The sequence below is a fragment of the Sciurus vulgaris genome (genome assembly GCF_902686455.1).
Source record: "Sciurus vulgaris genome assembly, chromosome: 17".
In the NCBI taxonomy this organism is placed as follows: Eukaryota; Metazoa; Chordata; class Mammalia; order Rodentia; family Sciuridae; genus Sciurus; species Sciurus vulgaris.
Window position 1 is genome coordinate 56,781,805 of NC_136478.1, and position 26,632 is coordinate 56,808,436.

At 43.2% G+C, this 26,632-nt stretch overlaps 1 protein-coding gene across 2 annotated transcripts in view; it reads left to right on the forward strand.

The window, feature by feature from the left end:
• The first annotated feature begins 5,899 nt into the window (after nt 1-5,899).
• Nucleotides 5,900-26,632, forward strand: part of ARHGAP35 (Rho GTPase activating protein 35) — a 110,321-nt gene continuing 89,588 nt past the window's right edge. Inside the window, exon 1 of one of the 2 annotated variants that reach the window (XM_079119549.1) lies at nt 5,900-6,041. The gene's annotated coding sequence lies outside the window, so the exon portion shown is untranslated. Of the gene's footprint in view, nt 6,042-24,363; nt 25,410-26,632 lie in introns of those variants that run through there. The other variant, XM_079119550.1, reaches the window with a different exon arrangement.

Sequence of the window (26,632 nt, forward strand, 5' to 3'; positions counted from 1 at the left end):
TTATTTATATTTTGCCCTGGTTAAAAAAATTATATGATTTACTTTTTATTTTTATTTAAAAGATCGTTTTTGGTACTGGGGATTTAACCAGGGGCAATTTACCACTGATCTACATCCCTAGTTCTTTTTATTTTTTATTTTGAGACAGGATTTCACTAAGTTGCTGACACTGGCTTTGAACTTGTGATCATCCTGCCTCCGTCTTCTGAATCACTGGGCTCATGGGTGTGCACCATCACATCCGGGTATGTTTTATATTTTAAGAAACTCACCAGTATTACCAATAGAATGCTTACTAAATTCCAGACATTTTCTTTTCTCCCCCACTCCTTTCCTCCTCCTCCTCCTTCTCCTCCTCCTCCTCCTCCTCCTCCTCCTCCTCCTCCTCCTCCTCCTCCTCCTCTTCTTCTTCTTCTTCTTCTTTTTGGTATTGGGAATTGAACCCAGGGACACTGTGCCACTGAGCTACATCCCCAGCCCTTTTTATTTCTTTATTTTGAGAAAAGGTCTCACTAAGTTATCCAGGCTGGCCAGGTACCAGGCATTCACCACTGTACTTGACAAGTTCTAGGCTTTTTCTAAGCAGTTTATAGATGAAAACTTCAAAATAGCTCTGTAAGGTAGGTACTAATACTGTCGACATCATTTTATGGATGAGGAAATTGATATACAAGTCGAGGAACTTGCCCAAGGTCACACAGTAAGTAAGTTGTGGAGCTGAGGTTCGAGCCCAGGCTTTCCGGCTCCAGAGCCTATGCCTGTCCCTACTAGGCTACACTGCGAGGACTACAAGGAAACTCCAGAGAGGCAAGTAGGATGGGCCTGAGTTGTTCAGGGGGACTGCATCTTATCTGCAGTATTTAAAATTTTGTGACAGGCCAAGAAATTTCATGTATTATTGTGTAATTAAAAATACAAATAGGGGGCTGTCTCTCCTCCGGAGAGACGTATAATCAGAATGTGCATGATTTGCTTTACCAAAGGCTTCTCTCTTGAGAGTGCCCCTGCCCTCCCTTAAATGTCTCTATTTATTTATTTACTTACTTACTTATTTTTGGTACTGGGGATTGAATCCAAGGGCACTTACCCAGCGAGTCACATCCCCAGTCCTTTCTATTTTTAATTTTGAGACAGGGTCTCACTGGGTTGCTTAGGGCCTCGCGAAGTTGCTGAGGCTCCCTTCGAATCTGTGATTTTCCTGCCTCAGCCTCCAGAACCGCTGGGATTACAGGCCTGCGCTACCGCGCCCGGCACACTTCTATTTTTAAAGTGTATAAAAATAGAGAGGTTCAGTATATTCCATGGCATATTCAGCGCGTGCCCACCGAGCGTCAAGCGCGGGGTCTTGCCGCGCGGTTTCAGCTGCGAATCTGAGCATCCCGCCTCTCGGTTCTTCCTGGTGATTGGCTGCCCTTCGAGCCAATGGCGAAAGAGTTCCCCCGCTTCGGTCGCCCCGGCTGCTTCTGGAGACGCAGCTTCCTCCGTTTGGCTTGTAGGCGGCGCTGTGGGCTCACCGACTACTCGGTCACGCTCAGACCTGGTCCCCACCCTCTCGGATTCTTTCAGACTCTCAGGAATGGAGACAAAATATATCCCAGCACCCTCACCCTCTCTGTACAATTCTTTCGTGGCTTTTTCTGCCTGTGCATCTTTCCCAGGCTGTTTCAGAGCCCCACGCCCCGCCTAGTACCTCCTCTGGCTCTCTGGCTGGTGTGACCTCCAGCTATTCGGGCCCTTAGGGCAATGCTTGGGAAATCTTGATAGCGGCCCAACCGGCAGCAGGCACTTCTCTCTGTTGGCTAATTGTTTACTCGATTGTTTATTTATCCTGGAGTGGAGGCTAGCCGGGTGCGCGGGGGTGGCTGCCCCCAGGGAAGCTGCTTCCTGTAGTTGGCTTGCTCAGCTGCCATTCGCCCTTTGGCGCACTGGAAAGAATTGCAGAGCTGGGAAGGCCCTCCTTGATGGTTCCGTTCATCAACAAAACACTGCTTTAGTCCCTGCCTTGTGTGAATCTGCGTGAGGAGCATCGAGGATCACTGAGCTTGCCACAGCCTGGGCTTGCCCTCACAGAATGGAAAAGACCTATTACCAGTCTAGAATGACTCGGGATGGACAGGGCTTGGGTGGGCGACTTAAATGGTCTATGGGATCCTGGAGGAAGAATCTGATCCAGCCTGCTGGGTAAGGGAGGGCCTCCTGGAAGAGGAGGGGACATCTAAGCTAGCATCTGAAAGAAGGGTAGGAGTTAGTCAGTGGACAAGGACTTTGTATTTTTGGCTTCCATGGCCACAGCCCCTACCAACCCTTTTGTTTGGCATTGGACTCATTCATTTATTCATCACCATTTGCCAGACTTAAAAACCAACCAGAGTCCCTGCCTCCCTAGGGCCCACACATATAATGGTGACACTAGTTCAGAAGTTCGTTCCTTATGGAGTGCTATAAAGAATAGGTGTGTAGTCTGGGTTTATGAATTATGCCACTTATTGGCTGTGTAACCTCTATGAATTATACCCATAATTGTGGTTCTGAGGATGGAGTAAATATGTCTGAAGTGCTTAGGAATATTGCCTAGTACTAAGTGTTCACTTTTATTAAAGGATGAGGGGTCAGGCCAAATCTGAGGTCACTCTCAGGAAATGACTTCAAGGATAAAACTGAAGGATAAGGTGGTGTTCACAGGCTCCAAAAGGGGAGAAACTACGCCCAGAGTGAGGCACTGCCAGTTCACAAATTCAAATGACAGGAAGGACCTTGAACATTTCACACGTCATCTTAATTTGAGGTAGGGGTATCTAGTACTGCCACCCAACCCCTCAGCTTTCCAGTTTTGTTTTTTCTTCCAGCAACAGATCAGTACTGGGAACTGAACCCAGAACCCTCTACCACAGCTATACTTGCAGTCCTTTTTGAGAGAGGGTTTTCTAAATTGCTGAGGCTAGCCTCTAACTTCTGATTCTCTTACATCAGCCTCCCAAATTGCTGGGATTACAAATGAAAGTGATCTTAACATCACTTACAAAGGAGGGTTTACAATGATAGCCCACGCACTCGATCTGGCAGCCTTACTGCTTAAAAAAAGTTTCAGGGCTAAATTTTATTTTATTTTTGTGGTATTGGGGATTAAACTCAGGTCTGGCACATGCTAGGGAAGCCTTCTACTGCTGAGCTATATTTTCAGTCTTTTTTAAAAATTTTGAAATAGGGTCTCTCTAAGTTGCCCATGGGGTCCCCAAACTTCTTTTTTTGGTACTTAGGGTGGAACCCAGAGGTACTTTACCACTGAGCCACATCTCCAGTCCCCCCAACCACACACACTTTTTTTGTACCAGGGATTGAACCCAGGGGCACTTAACTGCTGAGCCACATTCCTGGTCCTTTTTTATTTTTTATTTTGAGTCAACATCTTGCTAAACTGCTTACAGTCTCTCTAAGTTGCTGAGGCTGGCTCTGAACTTGGGATTCTCCTGCTTCAACTTCTTGAGGGGTGGGATCATAGGTGTGCACCACTGCGCCCAGCCCTTGAACTTTTTTTTTTGGTATCAGGGATTGAACTCAGGGGTACTTAACCACTGAGCAACATTCCCAGCTCTTTTTTATATTTTATTAGAGACAGCGTCTCACTGAATTGCTTAGGGCCTCACTAAGTTGCTGAGGCTGGCTTTGAACTCCAGATCCTCCTGCCTCAGCCTCCTGAGTCACTGGGACCCCTTGAACTTTTGATCCTCCTGTTTCAGCTGGGATTACAGGCATGCGCCACCACACCCAGCTAAAAGTGCTAAATTCTAAAAAGGGTAGGCCAGGCGCAGTGGCTTATACCTGTAATATCAGCAGCTCAAAAGGTTGAGGCAGGAGGATCATGAGTTCAACACAAGGCACTCAGTGAGACCCTGTCTCAAAATAAAATACAAAATAGGGTTGGGGATGTGGGCTCAGTGCTCCAGTGCTCCTAAGTTCAATCCCTGGTACTCCTCTACCCCCTGCAAATAAAAAAATAAAAAGAGGCTGGGAATATAGCTCAGTTGGTACAGTGCTTGCAGCTTGCAAGCACTTGCAGCTTGCAAGCACAAGGCCCTGGGTTCAATCCCCAGCACTGCAAAAATAAATAAATAAATAAATAAAAATAAAAACAAAAGGGTAATAAATAAGAAAAAGAGGGAAATTATTTTTAGTCAAAAAAATTTTACTTAATGATATGTTTCCGTTTACTTAAAGTTGAGTCCACGTAATTTTATTTTTTAACGCTTAGAGAACACTTACTATGTGCACGGCATAATTTTTAGCACTTTACAAATATGCAGCAATACTAACCTTACCCGCAGTTTTGCTTTCCCAAGTTTCAGCTATCTGTGGTTAGCTGGAGGAAAATACTAGTATTTGCATTCACATTATTTCTATTACGGACCAACATAGTTATAACTATTTTGCTTTTGTTGTTAACCTGTTATTGTGCCTAATTCGTAAATTAAACTTTATCGTAAGTATGTGTGTATAGTACACGTATACACACACACACACACGGCTTGAGTGGTTTTGGGTCTTGGACCCATAGTTTAATTCTCAGACTATTCTCTGAGGGAGGTACGATTACTTTCCTGCTTTCCCATTTTATAGATAGATGAAGAGACTGGGGAAAGAAATGCAAAATGTAATCGGAAACGTAGCCTTTCCTTATGCATTCCTGAGGCTTTGTGCCCAGAGAGCTCATCTTCCATAATGCGTACTTCCGGAGGATTCCCAGAGGAACCCCCTCCTGAGTTCGGAGGAATCCAGTGTTACAGCGGTGCCGGCTCCAATCAGTTTCCCCTCCCAAACTGACATTTAATTTGCAGGCATTAGCACAGTGCTATCTTGGAAAGGCAGGACTGTATGCAGGACTGGGCCATCTTCCCTCTGCCCGGGATCTAGCAATCACTGAACCACTCAACAACTTGTATCAGCGCGCGCATTGCCTTCAGATCTTCCACCCTGCGTAGGGTAAGAGCACGCGCCCCCTGGCTCCGCCCCTTGTTCCAGAACCACGAATTATGAGGCTCGGATTGGGCTAAGGCGGGCCACGCCTTCTCGTGCTCCCCAATCAACTCCCTCGATGGGTACGCTCCCTCCTTCCCAGCCCTGCCCCACCGCCCCACGTTACGTTTCTCTTTCTCTCCTCCTCCGTTATCTCGGGGGTTGCGGCTCTCGCGGCAAACCCACCTCTCCTTGCATTTCATTGGCTGTCCAGGTCCCGCGCGAGCTGGATCGTGCCCTTGGTCCCCGCCTCCGAAGCCGGGCCCTGAGTCTTCGTTGCTGCTTTCTCCAAGAATCAGCGCGGGGCAGGGGCTCTGCTGTTTCTGGCGCGCGCCAGGACGCGCGCGCCTCCCGACGGCCACTCCCTCTGCCTTGCGCCAGTAGTGGAGCCGGCTGGCAGCCCCTATTGCGCACGCGCACTAGCCCACCCTGCTCCCTCTGCCTGTTCGTGGGTCTCCTGGCGCTCAGTCTCGCGCCGCAGCAGCGGCATTTTCTTGGGGCGCACGCGCGTTGTGCTCTGCGCCCATTCCCAGCCCCCGGCTGCGACGGTGGCAGAGAGCTCCTCAGACGAACGGGTGCTTCGCCGCTTCCCGCTGCTGGTCATCCTCTCGTGGCGCGCGCCCCGGGCCGTTATCCCCCTGCAACGGTCCCCTCGCCACGCACGCGCAATAGCGAGGTGCGCGCGCGGGAGCGGCGGCCGCAGGAAGGAGGTGCCGCCGCCATTGCGCGCGAGGGAGGGAGGGAGCGAGCAAGGCTGGTCCGCCCTCCCTCTGGTTCCCGCCCCTCCCCCCTTCCCCTCCCCGCCCCCCGCCCCGAGGGAGAGCCGCGGCGCGGCGGGAGGAGGAGGAGGCGGAGGAGGGAGCCCGCGAGGGAGGGTCCGCTCGGCCCCCCGCCGCCGGAGCCGCCGCCGCCGCTGCCGCTGCCGCTGCCTCAGCCGCTGCTGGACGAAGAGCAGGGGAACATGGCGCCGGGGCCGCCGTCTCCGCGGCCGGGATCGCGAAGACCGGGGCCGCGCTGAGGGCGCCCAGCTGGTGAGTGCGCGAGCTCGTGGACTCCGGGCTGTGAAGCCGGGCGCCGCCCCGCTGCGGGGTCTGGGGGAGGCGGGGACGGCGGGGCCCCGAGCCCGCGAACAATGGAGGAGCCGGAGGGGGAGGGGAAGGAGCGGCCCCCCAGCGCCCCTGGTCCTGTGGTCCCCACCGCTTGGCGCTTGGGCCCGGCCGGCGAGGCCCGCCTGCCCTTCGGACTTGCCCCTGTCCGCCCCAGCCTTGCTGTTCCTGCGCGTGCCCCCGCCCCCGATCCGTTGGGATCTCGGTGCCTGTCTCGTGTTCCCTCCGCCCCCCCCCACCCCCTGCCTGCAGCCACCCTGCTCCCGATTCTGCGCCTCTCGTTTTCCCTCTTCCGTGTCTGGTAATGCCCTTAGCTCCTCTTGGACTCTGCAATGCTTGTGGGACCCACCTCCTTCTCATTGACCCTTCTGCATCCCTTGTTTCTGGCTCCCACTTGGAGATCCGTGACTCTTCTGCCTTCTTTCTTATTCCGCTCTCACCACCCTTGGTTTCTGTCTCCGGCCCCTTCTTTGACCTATCCACTGTTATTTCTGCGGTATAATGTCTTGCACTCCCAGGAGCTGTCCCTTTAGGACCTGCGATCTGCCTCCTTGGTGATCCGTCCGAGTCCTGTTGATTTAGACACTGCTGCCTCCGGTTCTGTCCCTTGAACTTAATTCCATCTCTCAGGCCCAACTATCCCTTACTCGCATTTCTGTTCTGGCCCTGACTGAACCTGCTGCACCCCGGAATGCCCCTCGACTCTCTCTCTCCGACCCTTCTCTGACTTGGATCCACTGTATTTGCTGCCTCCTTTTATCAGCTCTTTCTTCTGTTTGCCATTCAGACCCTTTCTTCTCTTCCAGATCTTTTTGCCCCCCACCTCTGCCCTGTTCCCTGAGCTCAGATCTTGCAGTCCTTCCCTGGCAGCTTGCTTTCTGCCTTTGCCTTCCCCGGAAGCAGCCTCCTCCTCATTCTCTGACCCTGCAGATTTCTTATTTCTGCCATTCGCTTACCTGACCTCTTTCCCTGGCTCAGTCTCTGTCAGCCTTGGCTCCTCCCCACCTTCATTTTGGCACTCCCTTGAGCTGCTCCATTCATTTGTTCCCCCTTCTTTGGCCTGTCTCCCCTTCAGTTCCTTTATGCTTAACACCTGCTTCCTGCCTCCTCTTTGCCTCCCCCAGGCCTCTCCTCCCCATTGTGGCCCTTCTTATACTTGCCTTTACCTCTTAGCTCTGACCCATCTCCCAGCCCCATTCCTATCCCGCACCCAGATCCTTTCCACCTGGTCTCTCCTCTGATTTTTTCAGTTCTGCCCCATCCTTTATTTAGTACCCACCCACCTCATTGGGCCCCTTTTGGAGCTGTCCACTAGCCTGTATATTTTTTAACTCATTTTTAACTTTCCAACACTGCCCCTCTCGAAGTGGTCCCCTTTAACACTGGTCTTGTAAGTGCATTCCACCTTGGGTTCCTCTCAATTCTAAGTTTTCCACCTGACGTTCTCTCCGTGTCCTTTTGATTTAGTTGTCATCCTCCACTCTGTGTATTTGTCCTCCCTCCACTGCATGTACCTTCTTTTTGAGTCCTCTTTCCCCCAATTCTGACATTAAGATGTTTTTCGAATTTTTCCTTCTTATTACTCCCATCCCTTCTTGGAGCTACCCTAGTTCTTTGACATATGTTCACTCCTTGTTGATAATTCTCCCTTTCCCCTTCCACCTTTTTTTCCCCTTTCCCCTCATAGTCTGTCAGGCTCCTCTTGTATTTAGTTTCTATCTGACCTGCGTTTCCTGGATCCCCACTGTGGCCCACCCATTCCCCATTGAGGGCTTACCCTTTTCAGGCATGTCTTCCTCTTCTGTTTCCCATCCCTTAGCCTCACTGGTGAAGCAGGGAATTTGGACCTTGGGTTCTCTAGGCACTGAGAACTTCAGCAGCTTCAGATCCCTGAGACTGAGGGTTTTATCCCCTGGGATCCTGTGAAATCTGGTAAATAGGTGAGGGTTGGTTGGTTACTGCTCTTGGGAGCCTAGGAGTGTCTCCCACATTTCTTCCACTTCTACTTAGCTTACTGGGAAGTAGATCTTATTACCCCATTTTCTTTCCTGTGCTCTATTTCCCTCCTCCCTTCAGATCACTGGGCTTTGCAGCTTTGTGTCCTTAGGAAAAGGGGACTGCAGCTGCTCACAGGACTTTATTCTTTCTCACTTACCCTCCCTCTGAGCTGTTGCAGAGACATGGTTTTACCCTCTTCCGCCTTTTACCTCCAAGTCAGAGCCCCCTGGGAGAACTTAGGAGTGTGTTTTTTTGTTTTGTTTTTTTATTCCAACTGGCAAGTCATATTCTTGTTTTACCCCAGCTCGGGAAATGCCAGTTCTCAAGTTCTCCTGGATCCCAGGGGGCGATATGGTCCTTCTTGGTGTTTACTGCTCTGGGCCTACAGAATCTCGGCAGAGTCTGCCTTGCCTTTTTTAATGGTCTTTGGTTTGCCCTGTGACATTGGGGGACGGTCTGGGCAGGGTGGGTTTATTTCTTTTTCACCTCTGCCCGGGGAAGGCTGCAGCTTCCTGGTCTTCAAAATAGTGAGGGCCTGGGTTTGGAAAGCACTTTGCGGTTGTTTGTTGAAAGAGAGAGTGCCAAGTGTCACTCAGATTTCTGCTCTCTGGTATTGCTGGCACTCCCAGCCACAGGAGCTGAGCACCTCTGGGCAGATCCACAATGGGTTCAGAAGCTGGTTGGCATTCAAGGGGTGTGTGGGGTGAGCCCTCACATTCCCTGGACCTTCTGGGGAACTCACTGGGTGGAGTTAGAGAGGGTTGTTAGGAACCAGCTGACATGAGTTCAGTGTTGGTGGTATCTGGGAATTGTGCCTTCCCTACCTTTCCTGGGCTGTTTTCAGTAATATTGCAGTGGGTGTGGGCCTTAGGAAATCCATTCAGAGGTAGAGATGGCTTTTACAAAAAAGCCATCCAAACATTTTCCTCCTTTAACTTGGAACAGAGGATCTTTGGCATGGTCTAAGTTTATTTATTTTATTTCTTAAGTAAATCAAGAGCCTGATTTTTTTCCTGTGGCCTAGGGCAGTTGCATATTAAAGCAGCTATCCAGCTGTGAAGAAACATTTACTGGAAGGACTTTTCTTAACTGAGCTATGATCAGACTATGTTTATTTCAGCACTTATTTAGAAATAGTTCTGTGTGAACACATTTGAAATAAAAAACATTCACTGTCATCTACACATTTGGAGTGTTGACTCATTAAGTGTTGGGCTATTGGTATATGAGACAGTAAAGTGGGCTGGATAGTAGTAAATCTGTAGCACTTGCAACTAACTTTTTAGGACTTTTAAATTTTCTGATAAGCATTCTCCTAATTTTAATGATCTAACTGTGGCATGTAGTTTCATGGTTATTGCCTTAAAGAATTTTAGTTCATTACTAGTGTTGAACCTGACCTCATGTGTCATGGTTAATTCACTGAATTTATTTTTGTGTGTGTTCCCCATATTGGTGTAGTTGTTTTTATTCTTAATGTGGAGGTGACAGCCAGTTGAGAATAAAAACAACCGTATGCAGTACCCTTAAATTTGTGTTCCAGAGTTTTAATATCACTGGCAGCATAAAAAGTTTCTGCATGCCCAAAGCCTAAGTTAATATAATTGTAAGTGTGGAAACAGAACCAAGAGCTGGTTTTTCTTCCTAATGGTAACTGATGTTCCAGTGACTGTCAGATTTCTCTGATGGTAGCAGAGGCTCCAATCCCATCATTGACATTTACTTTCATGATGGAATTGGGTGCTACAGAAAATGTAGGGTAGTTGCCTTGGCTTCTGGAACGGTCACAGCACATAGGGTTGAAGTATGAGAGCAGGTACAAGTAGCTATTTTCAGCCTATTAATGTGATTTCAGGGTTTTTTTTTTCCCTGTCCAGACTTTTAGAAATTGGCCTTTTTTTTTTTTTTTTTTTTTTTAACTAATATTCATTGTTTAAATTATCCCCCCTTTTAAAACTATCCCCCCCTCCATTACCCACCTCCTTTTTTTTCTTGGCATGGTGCAGGCTATGGGATAATTACAGATCAGAAAATGGTCATTCCTTGATACCAGACAAATGGAAGAAGTTGTCTGGGTTGCACACATCTAGGTCTGATGATGACTTCTGGCAAAAGTCAATCTGGGTGGCGGGGGTGAGGGTTGCATAGAACTAGAACTTTCTAAGTGTGTGGTCAGTCTGTATGATGAGTAAGGATGTCAGGTCAGTACAACTGAAAGTGGGGAAGGTCAGATGACTCTGTGCCTTCCTCTAGTCTGGTCTGCTTTCCTGCCTTTGGCTGTAGTCTTCCAAGGCACTTTGCAGGGCTTTCCTTTGAACTCCTATGACTGTTGTCATTCACCACATAGTAGTCTAAATAGTGTCCTCATTTACCCAGTGTGACTTTTAAAAAAACAAACTTTTAAATCTGTTCTAATTAGCCAGTGTGACTTTTGACTAATCATGTTTAATCATCATCATGTTTAAAATTTCTTGTTTTTTACAACATATAAGATAGGTGAAATTGAGATTCTTTACACGAAAAGGGAAGGTAACTAGCAGAAATGGCTTCAATGACCTTGGGTTTGGTGGTCCTCAGTTTGGAAATCAGTGCCTAGTCTTAACTTCTTTATTTACAGGTAGGAAAATGGGAGACTTGCTTGGAGCATTGTGGCAGGCTTCTGCCACAAAAGAACAGTGCTGGGCAAAAGGGCAGGGGCCTGTCTTCTGGTCTAAGCCTTGTCCTGCTTATTAGGACCTTGGACAAATCCTTCCCTTTCTGGACTTCCCACTTGTAGTCTGAAGGGCTGAGGACTCTCCAGTCTGGATGCATCACAAGCACAGTTAGTACTGGGACTGGGCTCCTGGTGTGGCTCTTAGGTAAACTAGAATTGGAGTGGGGCTCTTTGATGGGGGAATGAACTGGATTACTTTTGTCATATACTTTTTCTAACGTAAACACTGCCTCTTAGCTGTTCGCATGGAAATTAGTGTGTGATTTTGGAGGATGGACTATCCAGATTGTATTAGCTACATAACTAAAACCACATACCTCTTTTAAAAAACAATATGGAATTTTTCAAGCTGAGTCATTGTTGACCTAGGCTCTCAAATAGCAGTGGTCTGAATAGCACTTGAATTGCTGGTATTAAGAAATGCAAACAAATCATTCATGTTCATCTTCCTGAAAGTTTATTTCTGTTTAACTTTTGATAGGATGCTTTATCAGGCTTGATTTTAAAGAATTCTTGAAAATAACTTTTGGCATCTGTCAATCTGATTTTCATTTATTTGCTTCTCTGATATTGAGAAACATCATTAACTTGATACATTAGCAGAGAACCAGGAACTTCAAGCCATGGAGCATCATCACAGGAAGGCAATATTTATTTTTGCTGAAAATAGCCATATTTACCTATTTCCTTCATCTTATTGAAACGAACACTGCCATTTTATGACATTTGTAGCTTTTGTGACTGTTGCATTATGTCTGTAGGTGTTTCATTCCCCTTTGCTCTCCTAGTATCTATGCATTCTTTGTTGGAAGAAGTCCTCTTCCTCGTCACTGTCGTAATTTGGTAGTTGAATTTGAACAATTTTAGGCAGCTTACCGTGGTGTAAAGAACATTAAAGCTCCCTTCCTAAGCCCTGGCTCTGCCATTTACAACTGTGTGACTTCGGCCAAATAACTTTTCACTTCTCTGAACTGCATTTTCTTTAACTGGAAAATGAAGGGATTATATTAGTTGGTTCCCATTCTGCCTTATTTTAGAACTGATAATACTTGATTGGCTTATCTCTCTAGATGATGCACTCCTTAAGGATGGGACTCTCATGTGCAAAATACCTTTTACTTGATAGGCCCCCTCTATAGATATGTTGATGAAATCTAAACAGATGCCAAAACCTTGATTTTTTTTTTTTCTTTTTCTTTTTGAGATCATGCACCAATTGTAAAGACTATCCTCTGGCAATGGACTTTTAGAGAGCATCCTTCCTTTGTTGGTATTTAATCCACATATTTGCTGCATCATTAGTGTCATGACCTTGGTGACAAGGTTAATAAGTTACCACTTATTAACAGTGTTATGATCCAGGTGTGTCTGATTCCAAAATTTATATTTATTAGGCTTCCTTGCTACTCTGGGATATAAAAATACACTATAGTTCATCCCTTTAAGGAATTTACAGTCAGTTGTAAACAAATATATAACGTAGGCTGAAGGGAAATGATTGTTAAACTATTCTGGTTAATGTCTGGCTCCTTGGGAGGCAATCCCACATTAATAGTATTAAAGGATTTTCATGTTCAGAGACAGCACACACAGTGTCCAAACCTGTTCCATGTCACAGGAATTTTTTTTTTTTGTGGTACTAGGGATTGAACCCAGGGGAACTCTACCACTGAGCTGTGTGCCCAACCCTTTCTATTTTAGGGTCTCACTAAGTTGCAGGGGCTGGTCTGGAATTTGTGATCCTCCTGCCTCAGCCTCCTAAGTTGCTGGATTACAGGTGTGCGCTACCACACATGTCCATATCACAGTATTCTGAAAAGAATCTACAGCTACAAATACCAGCTTGTTTTTCTAGCCAGCATATTGGAAAAGTTGAACATTTTATTTCTGACCTGGAAAAAATCAAAGTATAACAAAACTGTATGTAAACTAGTCTGTAACATAAAGAAGATAGAAATGTTTGGTCAGGATTCCTTAAAGTATGTATTATCTTTGGCAGATAGGGAAATATCTGGGTAGTTCTTAATTGAGAGAGAGAGATCTTTTTCCTTTTTTGGTGCTGGGGATCGAACACAGGGCTTTGTACATGCTAAGCATGCTCACTGATCTATACCCCCAACCAATATTTTCTTTCTTTGAGAATATCATTAGGCAACTAGAAATGTACAGAATATATACAACTGTGATTTGTCAAATTGCAATTAAAAATTAGGGACTGGGGATGTAACTGTGATAGAGCACTTGCCTAACATTCACAAGGCTCTGGATTCAAGCCGTAGCACCCCACCACCCCAGGAAATGATAAATAAAATTTAAATGAGTTATAAAAAATTTTAATTGTATAGATAGAAATATATAGATATATGGATAGAAAAACACTTGTGAAGCTGTAATTATTTAGTCACTTTAAAAAATGGTTTTTTAGTTGTAGGTGGACACAATACCTTCATTTTATTTATTTATTTTTATGTGGTGCTGAGGATTGAACCCAGTGCCTCACACAAACTAGGCAAACACTCTACCACTGTGCCACAACCCCAGCCCCTATTTAGTAACTTTTTAAGTTGCAGTTTAAAAAAAAAAATTGTTGGGGTGAAAATATGTTAGTCAGCTACAGATAATAGCCTCCTGAAGTATTAAAAAAAAAAAATTGAAAAATACATGTATAGTTGCATTGTATATTACCCTATTTCCATTTAAAAGAAAGGTCAAAACTGGCTTCATCTCTAGCAGCCTGTGCTACTTAGGAATGAGACAAAGGAAAATGATCACCGTTAATTGCCACAGGCAATTAAAAAGGGTTCTTTGTTCAGTAACAAATTGATTGTGTACAAATGAAAGTCAGCACTGCATTAATAGAAGATTATTAGATTCTTGAAACCTGCATCTTTAGCTAGAGTGGCTTTCACTTTGAGAGAGTTACTTCACTGGGAAAAGTATACCTAAAACGCTTGGTTTTAAAAAAACTACTAGGTCATAATTTTTCAAAAATGCTTGATTATGTTTATAAGTAGAAGACTGGTTGCTGCTTTTGTGATAACCTTTAATGGCCTAAAGTCATTGCGTATCTTACTTTATGTTTTTGGTACTGGGGATTGGATCCGGGATACTCTACCACTGAGCTACATACCCAGCCCTTTTATTTTTTATTCTTTGATTTTTGGTACATGGGAGTGAACCCAAGGGTGCTTTTTTATTTTTTATTTTGATACAGGGTCTCATTAAGTTGCCGAGGTTAGCCTTGAACCTGCAATCCTCTTGCCTCAGCCTCCAAAGCTGTGGGAATTACAGGCATTCACCACCACCATCGGCTTATTTTTAAATTTGTGATAGAGTCTCCCTAAGTTGCCTAGGCTGGCCTTGAACTTGTTATCTTCCTGCCTCAGTCTCCAGTCCCTGGGATTACAGGATTATGTACTTTTTAAAAATGCTGCTGACCTAGAAGAAATTTCTTCCAAATGGCCAGTCAGTAAAGGAATGTAGATTGAACCTTTGATAAATTAGGAAAAAGGGAAACAGGCTCTGAGTTGGTGAGGGGGTGGTTCCCAGCTGTCAGCAGGTGCCCAGTATTAGTCAGTCAGTAACCACAAAAGCTGTGAAAAATGGCAGTGTTCTCTTATGTAATTGGCATTCTATGTGTGTATACAGGGAATGTGTGTTTTCTTGTGTAGAGATCCACTTTTTGATTTTCTAATTTTTAAAAAAAGTTGAAGATGCAATCTATTTATAGAAAAATACATAAGTCGTAAATGTACATTTGTGAAATTTTTATGTTCTGTAGGTTCTTTCTTCATATGATGGGGCATACTTTCCTTTTCTACATAATTGGGTTTTTTGTTTGTTTTTTGGTACTATGGATTGAACCCAGGGGCACTCAACCACTGAGCCAAATCCCCAGTCCTTTTTATAGTATTTGGAGACAGGGTCTTACTAAGTTGCTTAGGACTTGCTGAGTTTCTGAGGCCAGCCTTGAAATTGTGATCCTCTTGCCTTAGTCTCCCAAGTCGCTGGGATTACGGGTATATGCCATTGTGCTCTGCTGTTTGCTGGGAATTAAAAGGAAAAACAGTGGTCATTTGCTACTGAGAGTATGATGTGATTAATACTCAAACTGCTGTCAGGCTTGCAAATTGCTGTGAACTTTCTAGAAAGCAGTTTGGCAATATTTTAAGAGACATAACAGCCCTTCATCCACTTACGTTAGTCTGTGTGAACCAAGTAGCGGTGATGCAAACCAAGATTGTATATAAAGATATTAACTATAGTGACATTTACAGATTAAAAAAAGAAGATCTGTGTCTTAACCTTAGGGGAATGTTTGCCTTATGGAAAAGAATGGAGTTGCTCAAAAAGTACGAGTTTTGGAGAATACTTGACTTGGGAAAGTGCACACAAAATAAAATGAAGTGTGGGAAAATGTGGATATAGAACTGTAAACAGTGTGAGTCCAGTTATGTTAGAATATATATGGGAAAACATGGAAGAAATACGCTCAAGTGCTGTTAGTAGTTATCTTTGTGTTGTAGGATTTTGAGTAGTTTGCCCTTTTTTTCCCTCTGAGTTTTTCTGAATTTTCTTCAAGGGCTTTACTATTGGTTTAAGAAAAAAAGATTGAACAAGCTTTTTTGGTGAAATGTGGTTTTGTGTTTCCTTTCTCCCTCCCTCCCTCCCTTCCTTCCTTTCTTGGATTGAACCCAGGGATGCTTTACAACTGAGCTTCATCCCTAGCTCTTTATTTGTTTTGTTTTGTTTTTTTGAGACAGGGTCTTCCTAAGTTGCCCAGACTGGCCTCAAACTTGGAAGCCTCCTGCCTCAGCCTCTTTATGGTTTTTCATATAAACATACAAAGCAAAAATTGAACTGAAAAGAAGAGATTGAAAAGTTGTGAGATCCTCTGGACTCTAGTCCCTCTAGGGCAGTCACCCTTTATTAGAGAATAATCAAATTAATTATTAGCTATATGTGTGTGTGTGTGTGTGTGTTTGTGTGTGTGTGTGTGTGTGTGTGTGTTTTGTGGTGCTGGGGATGGAACCCAGGGCCTTGTGCTTGTGAGGCAAGCACTCTACCAACTGAGCTATATCCCCAGCCCAATTATTAGCAGTATTAACAATTAATAGCAATCATTGCTTATTTTGTCCTAGAACACTACTGAGTGCTGCTTCCCTTTCCTCTGAGATAGGTGGAATTTTCCATTTCTCCGTGAGGACTGGAATACTGGTAAAAGGGACTTGTTCTCCTAACCCCCCAAGTTTGTTCTTTTTGTTTTTTTCCTTGTAGATATCCGGGATTAAATCCAGGGGTGCTCAACCATTGAGCCACATCCCCAGCCTTTTTTTATATTTTATTTAGAGACAGGGCTTCACTGAGTTTCTCAGGGCCTTGATGTGTTGCTGAGGCTGGTTTTGAACTTGTGATCCTCTTGCCTCAGCCTCCCAGGTGGAGCTGCTGGGATTAGAGGGGAGTACTACCACATCCGGCTGGTTCTTGTTTTAAGGGGAAGGAGCTTAGTCAAAGTCAGGAATATTCATTCAATTAGTTATATCTTTCTTTTATGAGCCGTGAATATTTAAGGAAGTTTTAGGGGCTGGGGCTGGGGCTCAGTTGTAGAGCACTCGCCTGGCACGTGTGAGGCCTTGGGTTTGATCCTCAGCACCACATAAAAATAAAATAAAGGTATTGTGCCCACCTACAATTAAAAATATATATATATATAAAAATTCTCAAGACTAAAAATATATTTTAAAAAAGATTTAAATACTTTTATTTAATATTTATTCTATTTCATTGTTTTTATTAAAATAATGTTAAACCTAAGGGCTACCTAGGAGAAGAGGGAACATACTAGATCTTTGTAGCTCTGGAGGATAAGGGGAGACAAGTTTTCTTTCTCCTTTTCCTGATCATTGAGCTAGTGTTTTGGTGTGCACCCCGTTAAAATTACCAGTCACAGAGACTTTGCCTCCTCTCTGGAGAGTTTATATCCCTATTCTAAACAAAGGCAATTCTTCCCTTACAGGTAGCACAAGGAACACCCTGTTTTTGTACCAGAAAGTAAAAATTTTAGAAGGCCAGTGGCCTAATTTTGTTTTTTCTTCTCCCCGATCTTATCTTAAAGAACTAAGTGTGGCTGAACATTTCAGTGCAAGAATGCATTGACTAGGAAGACAGATTTCATCTTATTATGAGAAGGAATTTTTTAAGAAACCTGTCCAAGTTCATGTTTAATTTTGAATAAGGTCATTTGGAGATTTTAAAGTTTACTCCATTTGCTCTTATTGTTCTTATTTAGCAGGACACTCATACCCATTTATTTACTGGCCATTCTTTCTCTTGTCGGGGAGAGTACCAGAAGGCCCAATGGTCAGTGTGAAAGGGTTTAAGTTCAGGTGGGGGGATTGCAAAGTTTAAGAGAGTTTTGGAAAGAGACTCCTGCAGAATTTTGCCTTTTGTTCCTCTCTCTCTGTTTTTGGTTGTGCTGAGATTGAACCCAATGCCTCATGTTATGTATGCTAAGTGCTCCAACACTGAGCTGCACCCCCAGCCTTGTCCCTTTATTTTTATTCCTAGAACAGGACTGGACAGGTCAATTGGAACACTATTTGTTGAATAAAGTTGTGAGGTGTGAGAATCCCAGAGAAGGTGAAGTTTGAAGTGTTTTGGTCCTTGGAGTCTTAAAATCCTTCAAGTGATGTAGAGGAAAAACCTATCTTTTGTTAGTTTTCATTTTGCTTCATATCCACTTTGTGACCTATGATAAGATATTTTTATTTGGAGTTATCTTGTCTATAAAATGGACTTTTAAGCACCTACCCTGCCTGATTGAAGTCTTTTTATTTTTGCTTTTTTGAAAACTAAATGCTGCAGATGAGGTGGTGTACACTTACAATCCCAATGGCTCGGGGGGCTGAGGCAGAAGGATCACAAATTTAAAGCCAGCCTCAGCAACTTAGTGAGGCTCTGTGAGACCCTTTGTCCAAATAAAATTTAAAAAGGGGATGTGGGGACTTAGTGAGTAAGCATCCCTGGGTTCAATTCCTGGTACCAAAAAACAAAAAAAGAAAACTAAATGCCAATAGTGAACATAAAAGCTCTTTAAAGTTGCAAAACCTTTTGAATTTATTAGGGGAATGAAACAGTTTGGTTAATGAGAATGTTTAGTGAGGGCGTGTGTTAGGTGCTGCTCAGGCAGCATGATGAAATTTTGGGTCAGTTATCAGCAGCACATGCCATTACTTTGTTATCTCTTGGTCTTTGTACAGCTGGTAACTTGCCCCCAGGAGTGGCTGGTTTTGGGGTCTTATCAGTGAGCATCTCACACATTTAAACATTAAAACTCACATTGCAGGCCAGACAGCGGTGGTTGAGGTTTGTTTGGCATTCTTGGTGTTAGGTCAGGCCTCAGTTGCTTTTTCTCTCGTTAGGACTGGCTTAGCCTGAGCCCCCAGTCACTCCTCTCACCCCCCTTCCCCCTCTGACAAGACACTCAGACATGGCACCTCAGGCATCTCCTCTAGGAGAAGGGTCTCAGCAGTGTATACTCATAGGGTCACAGTGCAAATTAAAATGGTGTATTTAAGAAACTTAAAATAGTGCCTGAGTCCTCCTAAATGCTGAGTAAGTGTCATCATTAGTTTTGTAGTACTTGGACTTGAGTTTTATAGTTTTGGAGAGTATGGTAGTCAGAAAGCAAATACAAGTTTATCAAACAGGCATTTTCCTTAGTTTTGCGAAGGAGGGCATTTTTAAAAAGGAAGAAAAACTGTTCTTTATTTCATAAATGTGAGATCCAGTAACAGAATGAAAGATAGTCCTTCCCAAGCAAGTTGACCATCTTACATGGACATATGTAGGTATAGGTTCCTAATTCTCATTTTACATAGACTGTGGAAAGCTTTGCCATAGACCAATACCAATAATATATGGAGAAACATTTAGACAGCCAGACAGATCATGTGCCTGTGATTTTGTTGTCACCCTAAAAAGCTGTTTAGCTTCTCCAAGCCTTAGTTTTCTCATTTATAAAATAAGGATATTAATACCTCATAGGATTGTTAGGAGAAACCAAGGAAATCCATAAAAAATGTTTGACATATAGTAAATGTTCAATTAATAAATTATTCTTTGGCTGGGATTGGAGCTTAGTGGTAGAGCACTTGCCTGGCATGTGTAAGCCACTGGGTTTGATTCTCAGCACCACATATAAATAAATGAATAAAATAAAGGTCTATCAACATCTAAATTTTTTTTAAAATTATTATTCTCAAATGATATTTATTGAATGCCTTTGAGTGATTTTATTTATTTATTTATTTATTTATTTTTGGTACTAGGGATTGAACCGAGAGATGCTTCACCACTGAGCTACAGCTACAGCCTTTTTAATTTTTTTTGTAGACAGTGCTTTGTTATGTTGCCAAGACTGGCCTCAAACTTGCAATCCTCCTGCCTTAGCCTCCCAGGTCACTGGGATTACAGGCATGTGACCCGGTGAGGCCTTTAAGTAAAATTTAGTATGCTGTGTGCTAAAGGGGATTCCAAGAAGTAGGGTATCATGCTTGCTTGCAGAAATCTCCATGGTATTTTCTTTGTTCTTTCCCATTTATTCTCTCTACAAGCCATTGGGGTCACACAAAACAAAACAAAACAAAACAAAACAGAACAAAACAAAACCTTGACTGGTACACTGCCCTGCCTAGAAATCTTCAGGGTTCCTATATTTTCTTTAAGACGAAATCTACACTTGGTAAGTTACCGGTGGAACCCTTTATAATTTGGCCATTCTTCCTTCCTGGTCTTGGACTTCTCCCATTTAAATACCTATCCTCCAGCTATCTGCTTGTATGAAGCTGGCTCCTCTTTCCAGAGCGCCCTTACCAACCCTTCTCCAATTGGTGACTTCCTGCTCATCTTCAGCATCTCTAGGGTCTGTGTTCTCTGATACCTTGCTTACTGGGGTTTTCTCAGCTGTGTTCCATTTGCACTTTGCTGGTGGTGTGATGGAAGTAACTTGTTTTTCTGTAGTGATGTGTCCATACAGTCTTTCATCAGTAGTCACGAAGCACCCAGGATATGCTCCTTTTCCCCTGTTCCTCAGCCACCCTGCCGTCTGCTTAGAGCCATCAGTGTTTTACCAGAGATATTTTTATGCACAAACAAACATAAGTATGCATGACCTCCCTCCCCCTTACATGAATAGTAGCATGCTCTAATTACTGTTTTGTATCTTTTTTTATCACTTAATGTTAGGGGAGATTGTTCAGTATTAGCATAGAGGGAATTTCTTTTTTTTTTTTTTACAGCTTTATGGTATGCCAGTACCAGACATGCTGCCAGTGATTTAGCCAGTTTTCTGTGGATGGGCATTTGATTTGTTTGTAGTTGATGTTGTTGAGAAAACTTGAACATTATTTTGCATGTGTGAGATTATACTTGTAGGAGAATTCCTAGAAGTGGAAAAGTTGTCTCCTGCTTCTTGAAGCATTATGAACAGTATCTCATAGGACAAGGTTGGAAGGTGTCTCTGTTGGAATGGATTGGACTTTTCAAAATCCCCTCGTAGTAGGGCAGTCAGTATAACATCCCTCTTTCACCTTAGGGAAATCTTTTACATTCACACAGCCAAAGTAGATCTCAGAGACTCTTCATGGTAATAATAGCCAGTACCTCCTTAGCCTTGCTGTCTGCCAGACATTGTTTTATGTACTTGACCTATGGTAGCTCAGGAATCCACATAGCAGACTTATGAGATAGATACTGTCTTTGCATCTAGGACTCAGATGAGGAAGCTGAGGCAATGCACACACTGGGTGGTGCAGGGAAGAGTTCAGAGAAAGGAGAATAAAGCAATACCCTTACTTATTTTATTAAGGTGCACGTTAATAGTGATTTCCATACTGACCTTAATTATTTAGAAATGCTTCTCCTAGTTAATGCTACTTGGATGGGCATAGTGCATTCTTTGGTTTGTTCCCTTGATCTCTGGTTTAGCTTACTTGTTAAAGATTTCCAGAATGATCTGTTAATTCCAGTTCCATTTTCCCCTTCAGGACCTTTTAGTGAGGTCCTCATTTGACTTTACATTGTAGTTTTAGGGAATTTTCATCTAAGCTTATTTTAGCAAAGTACAAGCAAAGCCGATCACCTACTTATTTCTTTAATCCTCCATGAAGTATTTTCCCTTTTCAATTTGGGAAAGAGCCCTGGAAATTTTGGAATTACATGATATTTCTGGAAAGCCAGTGGTGTGGTCATTAGCTATCCTGGAATGCTCGCTTAATGCCTATTTCAAATACCCCCTCTCTATTCACAAAGTCTGAATTAGCATCAGGGCTTCTTTTGTATCATCCTTATTCAGTAGAACTTTCTGAACTAGTGACATGTCCCTACCTGAAATGTAGTTTAGTAGAACTGAGAAACTATAATTTTGATCTTGATTGATTTAACTCCTCCAACCCCATGTACTCCTGGGGATTGAACCCAGTGCCACCGAGCTACTCAACCCTTTGTATTTTATATTTTGAGACAGGGTCTTGTTAAGTTGCTGAGGTTGGCCTTGTACTTGTGATCCTCCTGCCTCAGCCTCCCTGGTAGCTGGGATTATAGGCCTGTGCCTCCACACCCTGCTTTATGGAAGAGGCTGAAGTATGGGCGAGAGTAGTGCAGATTTAGGTGATATGCTTTTCAAAAAGAGAGCTTGCTTCCTTCCTTTCTCCCTCTCTCCTCTCTTCACTCCTTTTCCTCCCTACTCTGGCATGGGGATCTTCTTCTTGTGTTATTGCTTCTGATAGCTGAAGTGCATAAAGTGTTCTTTAAGTTCTACCTCCCAGGGAATAACTGTTGTTAACAGTGGTGGTTTATTTCAATATTTGTGTTTTTAAAATGATGGGAAAAGTTGTTAGGGTTCATTCGTGATTCTAGAAAGTGGACGTTACTCAAGGTTGTGGGTGTGAGAGTTTAAGGAGCTGGAGGCTTAGTGTGCAGGTCATCTATATAACAGAAGTATGACTAATCCTGGTAAACTCCCTTTATAAAGATGGCTGCGTTGTGATGGAATTCCGTCCTGACATTTAGAGGCCTTCGTGAAAATCTAGGAAAGAGAATATGAGTCATCCTTCTCTTCCTTCCCAGGTCTCAGATAGTTTTGCCAGCTTTGTGTTTTGAGGATGGGTTGAGGGTCTCAACTCCTTCTTTGTATGCTTGGGGTGTTTAAGAGAGAGATTAAAGAGGATTTACTGCTTGCTGGGAAAAATGAAATAACAGAAACAGGTCTGCTTTTAAATTTGTTCCTCCATAATGGAAGCAGCATCTTAGGTCAAGTTCATTTGTAGGTGGTGTAGGTGTGTGCGTTATCTTGTACATAGCTTACCACATGAGGATGCCATGGATTTTTTTTAAACTAGATTTCCTTGAATCCTTTTTTTTTTTTTTTTTAAATTTTTTTTAAATTTTATTAAAAATCATAAATTTACATAGGGCAATGTTGTTTGATTCATTTTGTTATTTTTTCCCTTCCCCCCTCCCCTCCCACCCCTCTTTTCCCTCTATACATTCCTTTCTTCCTCATTCTTACCACCCTCCTTATCCCTAACCCTAACCCTAACCCTAACCCTAACCCTAACCCTAACACTAACCCCTCCTACCCCCCCCTTGAATTCTTAATAGAAGAGATAATAGTAATCTCTAATCCAAATCCTCTGATTTCTCATTGCCATTGTGTACTGAGAGGACGTATTTATTTTCTGATTGGGCTGGTGAAGTTGGGGGATACGGAGAAATAGATGGAGAATGATGATAACTGATAAAACTGGTACTCAGAAGTAAAGGCAGATATTTTAAAAAGTCCTTGAATTAAGTAGAATGGGATGTGGGATCTTGTATTGAATTCTGGAACAGAAAAAGGAATTAGTAGAAAAAATTTTTCAGATTTTTCTCACTGAAGTTGCTTGGGCCTCCCTAAGTGGCTGAGGCTGGCCTCAAACTTAGAATCTCCTGCCTCAGCCTCCTAAGCCACTGGGATTACAGATGTGCACCACCATATTTGGCTACTTTCTTAGTTTTGACAGTGCTTACAGAACACCAGGCAGGATTCCTGCTCATGTTTCCACCGGCTCCACTTGCAGTTTCCTTTATGTCCTTGGGCACTGGTGGCTGTGGTTTGCTATATACCAGCATATCTGTCATAAATAGCCACATTCCTATCAGGGAGAGAAACTTGGCAATGTGGAGGTGAGCAAGGACCTCCGGACCAGCTTCTTTTTGTATTTCAAGCTCCTAGGGGTCCAATTTAGGGAAAATGTTTTGTTTTTGAAATATCTGCTTTTCCTATATTTCTTGAATTTACAGCTCCTTTTACCATAAAAGATGATATGGAACTGGGGTTGTAGCTCAGTGGTAAAGTGCTTGCCTAGCATGTGTGAGGCACTGGGTTCGATCCTTAATGCCAAATAAAATAAATAAAATAAAGGCATCAAAAATATTTTTTTAAACTGTAGGTTATTTATTTATTTATATACTAGGGATTTAACCCAGGGGCGTTTAACTACTGAGTCACATCCCCAGCCCTTATTTATTTATTTATTTATTTATTTATTTATTTATTTATTTATTTATTTTCTTGTGGTACTGGGGATCAAACTCAGGGCCTTGTGCTTCCGAGGTGAGCACTCTACCAGCTGAGCTGTCTCCCTAGCCCCCTTTTTATTTTTTGAGACAGAGTCTCTCACTAATTTGATGAGGGCCTTGCTGGTTTTCTGAGTCTGGTTTTGTGGGTTTTTTTTTTTTTGCGGTGCTGGGGATTGAAACCAGGGCCTTGTGCTTGCAAGGCAAGCACTCTACCAACTGAGCTGTATCCCCAGCCCTGAGTCTGGTTTTGAACTTCGGATTCTCCTGCCTCAGCCTCCTGAGCAGGCGTGTACCACCAAACTGGGCACATAGGTTATTTTAAACCTGCTATTTAGTCAGTAAGTAGTGACTACTAAATTATCTAAAACGTGTACAGTGCTGGGTGAAATATATGGTACTATCAGGTATGACTCCTGCTTTTGAGTTTTTTATGTTCTAGTTGGGAATGATAAAACATCTTCACCCTATGGTTTGTTATTGTGACTTAAGGTGAATCAGGTAGCAAGAAGAATAGGGGCCATTGTGGTGGGTGGTGAGTTGTTAGAAAATACTGAGGCCATCACCTCTGTGTTCAAATCCCTTAATGTTGGTATAGCCTCGAAAAACTAAATGGTTGGTGAATTTGGGTTACCTGTAGTTAGGCATGGCTAGATATGCAGATTATAAACAAAGATTATGAATTTAAGGGTCTGAGGAGCCTGAAGCAGTGTCTGTGATGACTTGGATTATAAACTGAAGTTTGGTTTTGTTGAGTCTCTATGGAGAGACGATCTGTAGCTTTTATCAAATTCTCAAAGGAATCTGTGACCCAAAAAAGATTAGAACCACTGGTTTAGAATAACACTGAGCCCCACGACCTCATTTTGTCTCTTTGACTTTACTGTTTTGTTTTTCCCTGATGCTTATTTGGAGGGGTCCTTGGTGCAGAGAACTCTGCTGTTGAACATCTAAGAGAGGAGTATGTAAGTTGTTCTTCTTGGAAGGTTGGTATTCTGGCTTTTAAACCTTCGTGTCATCTCTCATTGTTTAGTAAACTTGTCTTTCTATTTGAAGTAATGGTTACAGCTTTCCCAGGTCCAAGTGTTTGTTCATCGGTGTCATATGTTTATATGCCGAACTAAAGTCATTACAGAGCTGAAGTAGCAGAGTGCTGGTCCTTGAGGCTGTCATTGATAGTGTAGGTGCTCAGTGGTGGTAACTGTTAGTTTCATAAGTTACAACTAACACACAGCGTCAAGGCTAAAGTCATGGGGGATATGTAAGGTAGGATGGGAACCCAGGGGAAAGGTTATTTAGACTTAACTCTTGTGTTTTACTGAAATTTCACTGTTGACTTATTACCTCATTGATGTGTTGCAAACCTTTGCATGCGAGGGTATAACAGATTAGGTAGTTATGGCCATTGCCCAACTTGAGGTCCATTTGGAAACACAGTGACTGAAGCCCTCACTGTGATACATATTCACATGGAACTCTTAATGAAGACTGCTGACTCCATTTCCCTGCTTTCTGTGGACAAGAGTGCGAGATTCTCTTTGCTCTTAGTCACTCTACAGGTATTTATTGGACACTGCTAAGGGGGTGTGACACTGGACTGGACCCTTGGACTAGACTGTTTACTTGCTCCAAGAGCAGATGAAGGTGATTGGATGGCATCCGTTTGGCAATATCCGTTTTGATCTCTCAGAAATCAATATAGTGCTAAGGTTCCCTCTGTTGGGAGGTAGTGTAGATGGGCTTTGGAAATCAAAATACCAGTGTATAAACCTAGCTCTTCCACTTTCCAGCTGGTTAGCCTGGATCAGGCCTTGGTTTTCTTATGTGTAAAATGGGAATGTAACTCTGCCTGCTCTATAGGACCTTTGCATTATATGAGAGACTGCATGTCAACTGCTTTGCAGAGAGCCAGCCACATCCACATACTAGGGCCCAATAAATGGAAGCTGTACCATTACTGCCAGGTGAGGATTATAAATCTTGGAGGCATTCACTTATTTTATTTATTCATTAAAAATAATTACTCTGTGATTCAGAAGTAAGAGTATTCTACTTGTGCAAATGGGGAAATGGTTATTTTGGGGTAGAAATAGTAGCTAAGTCTCTTTGACCTTTCTTGCTTACATAATTTGGCTAGGGCAAATGTTCTTAATCGGGTTCTGAATTTTTTTATGTAAATATATTTTTTTTTCTGGGAGAGAAGGTCCAAATTTTATCAGAGTGTCTGAGGGATCTTTAGCTGTCAAAAGATTAGAATTGGTTAATTAACCTATTGGGTGTCTATGGAGCCATAGTTAGTACCTTTAATCCTAAAATTGTCCATTATAATATTACTAAAGAGAACTTTTCCAAATTAAAAAGGACACAATGAAGATACAAAGTGAAAATTCAAAAGGTTTTGTGTGATCCCCCCCCCCCCCCCCCCCCCCAAGAAAGAGGTAGGACAAATAGGGTACAAAAACAAAACAGAGGTATCAGGACAAAGTTAAAAAACAAAACAAAAAAACTGCCTAGCTGGATGTGATGACACACATCTGTAACCAGTAGCTTTGGAGACTGAGGCAGGAGGATCACATGTTTGAGACCAGCCTCAACAATTTAGTGAGACCCTAAGCAAATGTGAGACCTTGTCTCCCAAATGCTAGGGATATAGGTCAATGATAAAGCCCCCTGGATTCATTCCCCAGTACCAAGAAAGAAAAAAAAAAAAAAAAAAAAATCTAAAAGAAACTGCTTAAAAAAATTAAATGCCAGTGTCTTGCCTTCATAGTTCTGTTCGTGGGTTGAGCCCAAGGTCCTCTTCCAGCTGGAACTTCTGGTGATGTGCTGTCCAATCAGACTAGACCAAGTGCTTTCTCCTGAACATATCTGTAGACTTTGCCAGCTCATGAGGCCTCTCTGCCTAGAGGTGCCTTCTCCAGTGTGTAGAGTAGATGTAAATAAAGGGTTATGGAACTGTGGTGAAGAGTGATGCATATGAAACACTTTGTTGTGGTGGTGGTGCTGGGGATTGAAGCTGGGGCCTTGTGCATGCCTACAAGTGCTCTACCACTGAGCCACATCCTCAGCCCAGCATATGAAGGGATCAGATACCTGCTTATGAGTGGAGAAGGATGAAAGTTTAAATTATTGAAAATATTTTTAAAAAATCAAATGCCTGAGTGAAATCTGGGAGAGTATTTGGGGA